This window comes from Morone saxatilis, unplaced genomic scaffold, assembly GCF_004916995.1.
Source record: "Morone saxatilis isolate NCDOM2014 unplaced genomic scaffold, NCSU_SB_2.0 Contig9, whole genome shotgun sequence".
Lineage (NCBI taxonomy): Eukaryota > Metazoa > Chordata > Actinopteri > Moronidae > Morone > Morone saxatilis.
This window is the reverse complement of record NW_023340268.1, coordinates 4,005,419-4,015,814: the sequence shown is the minus strand read 5'-3', so window position 1 is coordinate 4,015,814 and position 10,396 is coordinate 4,005,419.

Sequence of the window (10,396 nt, the reverse complement as noted above, 5' to 3'; positions counted from 1 at the left end):
ACAGAGATGCACAGAATCTCCTTTTTCTCTCATGATTTGACACCTAGAGCTCAACTGATAAATTAGCATGGCTGAAATAATTGTCTGATAATAATCACAGAGATGTAATATTGCCATTGTTTGTGTCGACATTACACTACAGAAAAAGATTACAATAGTTTAACAATGAAAGTAACTGAGATGAGATGGATTAGTCACTTTTGGCTGTTACCAGATCTGTGTAATAAGGTCATTACTGCTGCCAACACAGCCCAGGTGTCAACACTGGTGCGTCACTAAAATTAAAGACAAAGAGTTGTTGGCAAATGCTTCTTTGAGCAGGTCTAGTTTAAGAACAGTACTCTGACCTTGAATATATATTATATATTATATTATATATTTTTATCAACACTGTTTCCTTTGAGATGTTTGTTATTATTCTGTCCAAAACTGCACATATAATAAAAAGATAATATTGTTTTAAGACATGTACAGCTCTGCTGGCCAGAGTATTACATACATTTCTGTTATATAGTAGTAATAAAATAATAGTAGTATTTTTTGAACTATATATTTTCTACAGAAGCATATTCAGTATCATGTTATAACATAATAAAAACATATATTGTTATAACCAGAAACTTTTATTGGTATTAGAATAAACTATTTATCTTGTGTTGTAAGGTGAAACATTTCATGCTTGAAGTGATGATTTATTGTTATAACAAGATAAGTCTCACATTATATTGTGATAACTTTTAATATTGCTTTAATGTAATAACAATGTAGTCTTTATCTAGTGGAATGTTTCATGTTATAACTATAAGTGATGTTATAATGTGATGTTACATGAATAGTATATTGTTATAACAATAAACACTTCTTGCTATAAGACAATAAGCTTATATATCTTAGTAACATGAAAATATCTTGTTATAACAATATAACCTGATACTAACGGATGTGAGGTCAAACACTTTTTTTGTGCGAGATTTTTTGCATCAGATGTGTTTGACCATTACCTCATCCAGAGGAGGTTTGGGTTCCCGTGTCATAATGTGGTTCAGGTTACAGATAATAGTCAGGAATTACACACTCAGTTGTCAGATGCACCGTGTCTGTGTCCATGCATTGTGCTCCTGTTTCCTCTCCGAAACCTGAAACCCCTCCTCCAGTTTACACCTCACCTCATCCGCCTCTCTGTGCAGGCCCCAGTTTGTGTGTGTGTGAGAGGGGGTTATGAGTCTGTGTGTGTTAAGAGGTGGTGTGAAGGGGCTCAGACGTTGGCTCTTTGCAACTGTAACGCCTGCAGGCCTGACATTAAACATTCAACAACTCAGCAGTATGGCTCCTGAACGCTCCTCTAATTATAGAAGCTGATTTCTTTCTACCTCCACCTTCCAGTGCATCGCTCTGGACTCTGAATGTACTTTGTGTGTGTGTGTGTGTGTGTGTGTGTAGGAGAGGGATACATGTGTTAATGAGAATCAGTGCTCAAACTCTCCATTTGTGTGTCCATCTGCCTCCCACTGCATTTATTCCTAAAAATTTGAACATTATGAGTTTTTTCCAGATACATAGACAGATAGAGAGATAGCAGGGTTCCCACGCACCCTACACATTTAAAGATTAGTTTTCCAGTCATGGAATCACAGAGAAATTGACCAAATAACCTGAAAATAATCTATGTTGTCATGGACAATTTTAACATTATTTCACGCCCTCAGTCAGATCTCCTACGTAAACCAAGGTGCAGGCACTTTTACTTTCTAGTTTTGCTTTTATTAAGCTATGGGTGAGAAGATTCTTCTCCAAACAAGATAAATTCCGCTTGATTTGAACTCATGAGCTAATGCTGTGGTAAGCTGTAGTCAATTCGCCCCAGATGCCAGCTCCACTCAGCTGTGGTGAGGACAGCCAAGTGCACCATAAATGCTGACCACCTACCTGTAATGCTACCTGAAACATTTCATCATGAACCCTGCATCATAAAACAAGGAGGAATCAAACGGTGGTTCAATGAGTCAGTACTTGGCCAACCGGTAAATTATATGACGTATGTTTGTGAGCAAGTGCTGTCCTGTATTGTTAAGAAAATAATTGAGAGATTGATGAGATCCCTGAGATAGATGTCTGCAGATACTGAAAACAATCTTAATGATACCAAACCCTACTTATTACACTCTTCACAGTATCGAAGTCATATTCACAAATATATGAACTGTGAATCAGCAGTCTGGTTTTCTAACACTGCAGAGTCATTAAAGTGGTGATATGGAAATTTGCCAACAGTGTAGCGTTAGTGCATTTCCACTGAAAAGGGGCGTGTAAACATCAGTAGATAATAAATCCTCTCCCTCGCATGCACACACACACACACACACACACACACACACACACTTATTCTATTTAAATTCATTTGGCATTCGCTTTAGGGTGTCAAAGAAAGGCCAAAACCTAGGGTGAAGCACATTTTACCAGATGTTTTTTAGGGGAGAGGGTTATGCACACACACACACACACACACACACACATTGACAGTGTTCAGATTGTGTGTGCGTGTGTGTGTGTGAGAGAGAGCTGGATTCCTGGGAAGGGCAGGCCATCATGCCTGATCGTCAGGGTGGTTCTCTTTCCACAGAAGGAAGAACTGCTTCCATTATTGTTGATATCAACTTGCACCCGCTTGCATTCTAAAAACCAGTCGCTTTGCTTACAAAATAACACGGTATCTACAGCATTTTATGTGGGTGGCTCTGCTGTTCGGAGAGGGTTTCTTGTAGCTGTGTGAGATATTGACAGTAAACAATAAGTACTTCATGTTCTGTGCGACAGTAACTCTGTTCAGGCTGCGTTTCAAACTGTTAGTTTCATCCCAGTCATTTACTGGAAGTGTTGATTTTCTCATGAACAAAAACCATTGCTGAAAGTGAAACAGCTTCATTTTTGAATGTCTGTGTCCACACTGACTTTCAGATCACATCAACAGTGTGAGAAAATAATCGCACATTTATTTGTTCCAACGGGTGTGGTTGATGGGATTTCTTTGCTTTTGATGATGAGATAAAATTGGTGATATGGATCTAAAGTGTCTAAACTAAATCTAATGAAAATAAATAGAGGCTTTGAAATGTTACACATCAACTGTGAGCACATTCTTAAAGGCGCAGTTAAAAGTTGGCTGTGTGAAAATAATAGCTGTATAATGACAACCAGAGAGACAGAAAGAGACACTTGTAAAGGAGTGGGCTGTTGGGGCCAGTTTCACTAATCATTGGAGTTTCCTGTGCAAAAGTCACCAAACTCACTTCTTTGTTTCTAGATGTGAAGATGTAGACATGTGACGCAAATGTCTCATATTCACCCTCCAAACAAGTGCAATTTTATTCTCAAAGAAACAAGTTGCCTTCAAATTTTTTTTTTTGCCTTTTTTACTTTCTCACACACTTCCATTGCAAAAAAGAAAAAAGTACATATTTTTACAGGCTAACAGTAAACTACGACCAAAGTGTCTTTGAGCAAGACGCTCTGGTCACAAATCCTCTGGTTTTAGGGAATAGTTCAGCATTTTGGAAATTTTCTTTTTTTGCCAAGAGATAGAAAAGAATATGGATAGGCTACCACTTTCATGTCTGTACGATAGATATGAAGCTACTGCCAGCAAGGCAGTTAGCTTAGCTTAGCATAAAGACTGGACTGTTTACACTTTGGTTTTTGTATGGATAAAACAAAAGAGTAATAACACTGGTGGATTTTGTGATTTTGTTACCTTGGATCGAGTTAGGCTAGCTGTTTCCCCCTGTTTACAGTCTTTGTGCTAAGCTAAGCTAACTGTCTACTGGCTGCAGCTTTAAAATAAATGTACAGAAATGAAGTCAATCTTCTAACTTTTGGCAGGAATATTTATCAAAACCCAGCTGTTTAGTTGCTAATGATCAAGGTATTTAATGGAATAGTTCTCCTTAAAGGGAAAATTATTATAACATGTTCATTCAAGAGCATTAAAACATGTTGTGAGGGTAAATGCTTCTGTAGTGTTGGATTAAATGTTGGATTTGGATGGTAGAGGATGAGCTGTTCAGAGTGAATATGAGGTAAGTCTTTTGCTTTTCTGGGAACTGTATGAACCCAGTTTCCCGTTCACTCCAATTGTTCCAGAGACAAACCAGAAGCGGTGCCAACAAAAGTTGCTGTCTGTTTTTAAACATACATGAGGGTGAGTTTGTTTCTACCATTGCCAGCGGCACGGCACCATGTTTGGCCCATGAAATTTGGTACGTGCTTTGTTACCATCCTCAGGTCAAAAATGTTTCCAATACTTTGCTTTATGATCAAATACCTACAGCACAAAGAGAATTCACATTAGCCTCAGCTGTAGCCTACTGTATGTTAAATGCTAAATAACAAATGTTAGATGCTAAACTCAGATAGTAAAGATGAACATCAGCATGTCAGCATTTTGCCATACTATCATTATCTTTTAGCCTCAGCTGCAAACAGTTATGAATGACAGTTGATTCTTGAATCTGGGGAATAGTAAATATTTTGTTGTATTTTGAGCGTTTAAACACTCTGGAAAAGGCTAGTAAGTGGATCTTTTACTGTTAGGTGAACGCTTTATTTCCCTACAGAAGTTCTTTGGAATATTTACAGTTTATTTATAGTTAAAAATGACACAAAGGAAGAGAAGTGATTGTTGAAGTTTCCTGCTTGGCAAGAACCAAAATGTTTCAGTCTTTTACCTCGAACTGTTTCCTTTTTTCCCGCAAACACTAGAGGAGTACAGTTGGACTAAGCAGGTCTCAGGTGCCAATGCAGAATGGTTGCAGGTATAACTGCGGGATGTTGAAAGAGGGCATGGCCTTTCTGAATTATTAATTAACAAAGATTCCTAATTTGTGGCTGTGTGATGAAAGCAGTAGTGTAGGTGGAGTCTCCATTGAGGTCACCCAGTACACTGTGAATCTACACTGAAGAAAGAGGTTGGTAGGTTTTTTTTCCTGCTCTAATGTGTCATTATAACCCAGTTAATCAGTCGTGATATCTAATCTGTGTGAGTCAACCGGTCCTTCTGCTCACTGGAAGTAGCCTTGCCTTGTGTGTGTGTGTGTTCCTGTATTTTTTCTACGAGGACCAAATGTTCTCAAAAAGATACAGAGATCCTCCAAAATGAGGACGTTTTGCTTGACCCCTTGTCTTTAAAAGGAACATTTAGCCACTAATAATGAGAATGTGCAGTCTGTGCCGGTGATCTGCGTTGTCCATAAAAACCATAACCACCTCAGGTCTGGACGCTGCCTAACAACGCAACAACGGCTACTTTACTGCTGTTGGTTAAGTGCAGCTGGAACAACAAAATCCTCATAATAACTCTGCTCACTAGCTTTCATTAGCTTCACCTTACATGAGGGTGTAGGTTCCCTCTGCAGTCGAACAGTTAAACTTTATACTGAAACATAAATATACAGTCATTTCCACAATATGGCTGAATGCACTGCTTCCGTGTCATGCTGGCATCCTCTGCAGAGCTCCGATGCTTTAGCTGAAGTAGCATATTTAGACACGTTTTTGTATGATTGTTTAAAACATAGTGAACATACAAATTAACAGCAGTTAATTAGATTTGAGTTAAAGTTTCTACAGACATTTTCCATCCTGAAAACTGCCGTTTGAAAATAAATTCAATCCAAGCTGCTTTCAGTCACCTTTTAAACCTAATGTGTTTCATATTTAAAACACAGATTTATCACTTTAGGTCGAAGTCACTGAAATAATTAGTGGACAGAGCTTCCAGGATGGCCTGCAGGGGGCGACTCCCTGCCTGCAAAAAGGAATTTGCAATTTGTATTGACTGTAATGGAGAAATGACCCTACTTCTCACTTAATTTATTACATCAGTAAACTGTTTCACAATGAGTTTATAGCCTTAATCACTTAGTTTAAGATAGGTGTAACTAACAATGCCAAACTCGAGTCATGGTGGATTTAGATTTTATGTAATAAACACCAGATAAACACCTAATGTTAACTTTATCTGCTTTTGTTTTTACATTACAGTGCTGTAAAATGACCTAATAGTGTTGCAGTTGTTAGCACCCATTTCCATTTTTGTAGTGTCTAGCAGTAGGCTGTAAAATGTATGTATTTAAACATGTAGCACCCATTGCGGATTCAGGAAGAATAATTATTATACAATTTGACCTGTGTTATGTCTGAATATTTGTATAAAATGAATATTTCTTAGTGAAGCCTTTTAAATATTTACGCTCCATATGAGAAAAGTAGATGATTTAAACTGACAAAAGAGTAGCAAATGAAAAGAAAATGTGAAGAGAGGTGCATTTGCGGCACTCTACAGTTAAATTTAATCAATCTGCAACATATTTCTTGAACCAAAGCTGCATGAGAAGCAATAACACTTTTAAGATAAGTAAAATTTTGAATGCAGGAACTTTACTTGTAATGCAGAAATTTTACATTGTGGTATTGCTACTTTATTTAAGTAACAAGTCTTTCTTCTGTCACCAGTAAAACCACGTCCTATAAAATAATCAGCTTTTTTTCAGTTTGATTGAGAGCACACTATGGTTGATGTTGCTCTGTAGAAACATGAGAAGCAGACGGAGATGCATCTTTACAGCAGGTAAAGATGCATCTCGAGCGGTTTACTTTATTACCCCAGCGCCTATTAGCTGATGGTCTCTAATTAGCTCTTCCCCCAAACACACACACACACACAGAGATACACATAATGCATTATTAGCTCCTGGTTGAGAAGTGGACCACCTGTTCGGCCCCCGGCTCTCAGATTAACAGGGTTTTAGTCAGTATCACTACAAACAGGCTGAGCCGAGCCGTCTGCTGGACCCCAGCTCTCTGTGGATCTGTTTGTTCACGTTCAATCATGTCATCAGTCAGTTTAGACTACAGGCTTTTAGTTGATGCTCTTATGCAAAGCGATAAGATGCTCTTGGACACTGAGTGCAACAACAGGATAATCTATTTAGTGAAACATTAGAAAGAGAAATGTTCCAAGAGTACTATTTTTGTACTCTTTTTTTGTTTTGTGTGACCGCAGTCAGTGTTTTTTTTTGTTCAGATGTAATTGTGGTTGAGTAATATAAGCGCAAACCATGTGCAGACTGGTGAAATGGTTTGTTGAGGCATGTTGTGGTTTTTGTGCTTGTTAATGTATAATGGATGCGTGTGGAATCTGTACTCAGATCATAACATAATTAGAGCCAATTGTTTGTTTACAGCATATAAGGGTTGAGCTGCATGTTTGTGCTTCACTGTTATTGCACGAACCACATTATTGTTTTTTAGATGATGCATTCATAAGCTTCCAGCATATCTGCAGCTTCACTAGTGTCACAAGAAGTTCAGAGTCAGAGAGGCCCGACAGTCTTCATGAGAATCAGCAAAGACAACAAACAGCAGCAAAGTTCTTAGGAAAGATCTCTGGATATTTCATAAATAATGTGTTTGGCAGAATGGGGAAATATATTTCCCCACCATGATATTATTATGTGACCTGAAAAGACTGCATTGTGTCACTGGCAGTGGTGGAAGTTAAGTAAGTACATTATCAAGTGCTGCACTTGTACAGTGGCGGATTCAGGCTGTTCGAGGGCGCACCAGAGCGCAGAAAGTTGTGATGCATTTATAGTGAAACAGCTTTTTTTTTTTTTTGTGATCAAATTTTTATTATTGAAAGCAAAGAGATGTAGACATACAGTCATACTGGCCAGTAAAGTGTACCGAATGACCAACAAAAACATATATATAAGGTCACTCTAAGTACTATACTAATTGCACATGAACATACAATACCCACAACCTACCCTTAAGAAAGCAACATATACAAACCTACAAATCTTTACCATAGGGGCACTTTGAGGGTGTTTTTTGGAACATGGGGGCCCTGGGGGCCATCTTTAGATATAAATGGCTCATTGTAAGGTAACAAGAACTTGACTCTTATTTCAGGTGGTTATACACTAATGAAAACATGCCTATGAATATTATATTTTATTTCTGGACCTTTAAATACATTTTTCTAAGGCCATATCATACAGGACTTTTACTTGTGTGTTGCTGTGTAAATCCTGTAGATATGTCGAGACCGACAGTGAATCATCTTGTTGCATAAGAACAATCAGCTGTCAGAGCAGCACACCTGTAGCACACAGTGGATTATTCTGAAGCACAGGTATCATATATGTGTGTGTGTGTGTGTGTGGCCAATCATTTCTTGGCCTCTCTAATGTGAGGTAACCTGCGAGAGAAGCCCACGCAAGTTGAATCAGTTCCCGCCTTTTATTCATCTTATTATGTTATTTAAGTTTTTTTATTATGTTGCAATGTTTAATCATTTTAGTAGACAGTTTTTATTTAATTTTGAGTAACTTTTAGGTAATGTCCTGTTGTAAATGTCATTTTATGCTCAGTAACCTGGTGGAAGTGTGTTTGCTGATGCCTGGTTGTCCATGCTAGGTTTGTAACCTACAATAATATTGATTTGTTAATCTGTTGATTAATTGTTCTAGAAATTTCTTTTTAGATGTTTTTAAATTGGTTGTTTTTCCAACCAAGAGTCTAAAAACCTAAACCCAATACCCAAAATGTTCGAATTACAATATCAAACTGCAAATCATCACTGCAATCTCGGCTGCAAACAGAACATTTATTTTTTTAAGGATGAACCGTTATTAAAATCTTTTGTCAATTCATTAATTAGCTCAGCATTAGTCCATATAATCTGTGTGTAATGCAGTCTAATACAATAATCCTGCAATAAATCCTTTATTAAAGTTGTAATGTTCAGTTGTTGTTGAGAGAGGTGTTTCTAATATTTAGAAATAATATTTATTGGTATAAATGAGGTGGATCAGTTTTAGATGGGTGTTCCTTAAAAAACAGGTAGCTAAGTATATGTACCACATGTGTGTGTGTGCTGCCAGTTGCAGTGTGTTGTTTGGCCGTGCTCTGCAGGGAGAGACTTAAGGATCCCAAAGTGCTGAGGCATAGATTTACAGTGTGTCTGAGAACAGATTATTCTCTCTCCCTTTCTCTCTCTCTCTCTCTCTCTCTGTCTTGTGTCTGATTCAGGAAAACCCATTATGAACCTTGAATTGGGCTGTAAGGTTTCATTATGGTAGTTTTGGAACACTGAGTGTTATAGTTTTAACATCCCATAAAGACATAAGATTAAAAGCCCCACTGGTGGCCCTTAGAGGCAGCAGTTTTATTACACCACCAAATACAAGCGTGTCGGATTGAACAAACAAAATAGTAATGATTTTGTTTTTCTGAGAAATGTAAATGTAAAGTTTTTCATGAAGTTGTAAAAGGAAAAGAAAGACCAGTGAGTCATTAAAATCCGAAGACTTTATCCCCACTGAGAGACGCTCATGCAAATTTCATTGCAACTTGCCTATTTAGCTAGATTTTTTATTGTCTTAATTGTGGTAAAAAAAAAAAAAAAATCATACTGCAATTATTTTGACAAATATTGCCATATGATTCACAGTTAGTCGGAATGATGATTTTTGCATTACCATTTTCATTCTCACTGAAAAAACAATTAAAACCATGTTGATGTGACATTTGCTGAGGTCTGTTCCAAAGAAGAATGTTTCTTTACATCTGGAGATTTATAGGCCAGGACGTCTCTGCAGCACTATTATAACGCTGTTTTGTCACAAATTTTACCTTTATGAATAAATTGAAGCTTCTGCAGTTGTTTGTTTGTTGAGCATTGCTATGACAGAGGGGACAAAACTGCTGCCAGCCATTGCGTGCCCATTTCCCTGCCACGGATCTGTATCTGAGTAATGGGTTGGGGTGGTATCGTATGAGTTTGTTCCTATTGGAGGTAGTTAGCATGGTGAAGAAACAGGGAGAACAATAGAGGATAATGGGTTGGATTATGCTTTTGCAGAGCAGCAACAGATGGTGGGTGGCAACAGAAGAGCATTTAGAACAATCAATAATCAATAATGAGATCTCTTTTGTGCAAATTTGACATTTAGGTCTGAGGGTGGCACCAGATGGAAGCTCAAGGACTGCCCAAAGTAGGGGTGGGTTATGTCTTAATGCAGAAAAGTCAACAATTGGACATTTTAAACTAAATTCTTGGGCAAATGTACTTAGCTAAATTCAACCAGTGGAAATAAAAACAAACCTATAAAAACGAGTGCTGCTGTTTTCTCCCAGCCCTAATTTCAGCTGATTGCAGTCCTGGCACAGATCACAGATGAGAACACAAACTGGTGCTATATCTCAAGATTAACTGTGCTTCATGGGAATCAAAGACAGTTGGCTGGTAGTAGCTGCTGCAAAAGCCCTCAGTCAACAATTTAATCTTGATATTTGTTAGCTGTTATGTTGCATAATTTTAATCTACAAACCACAG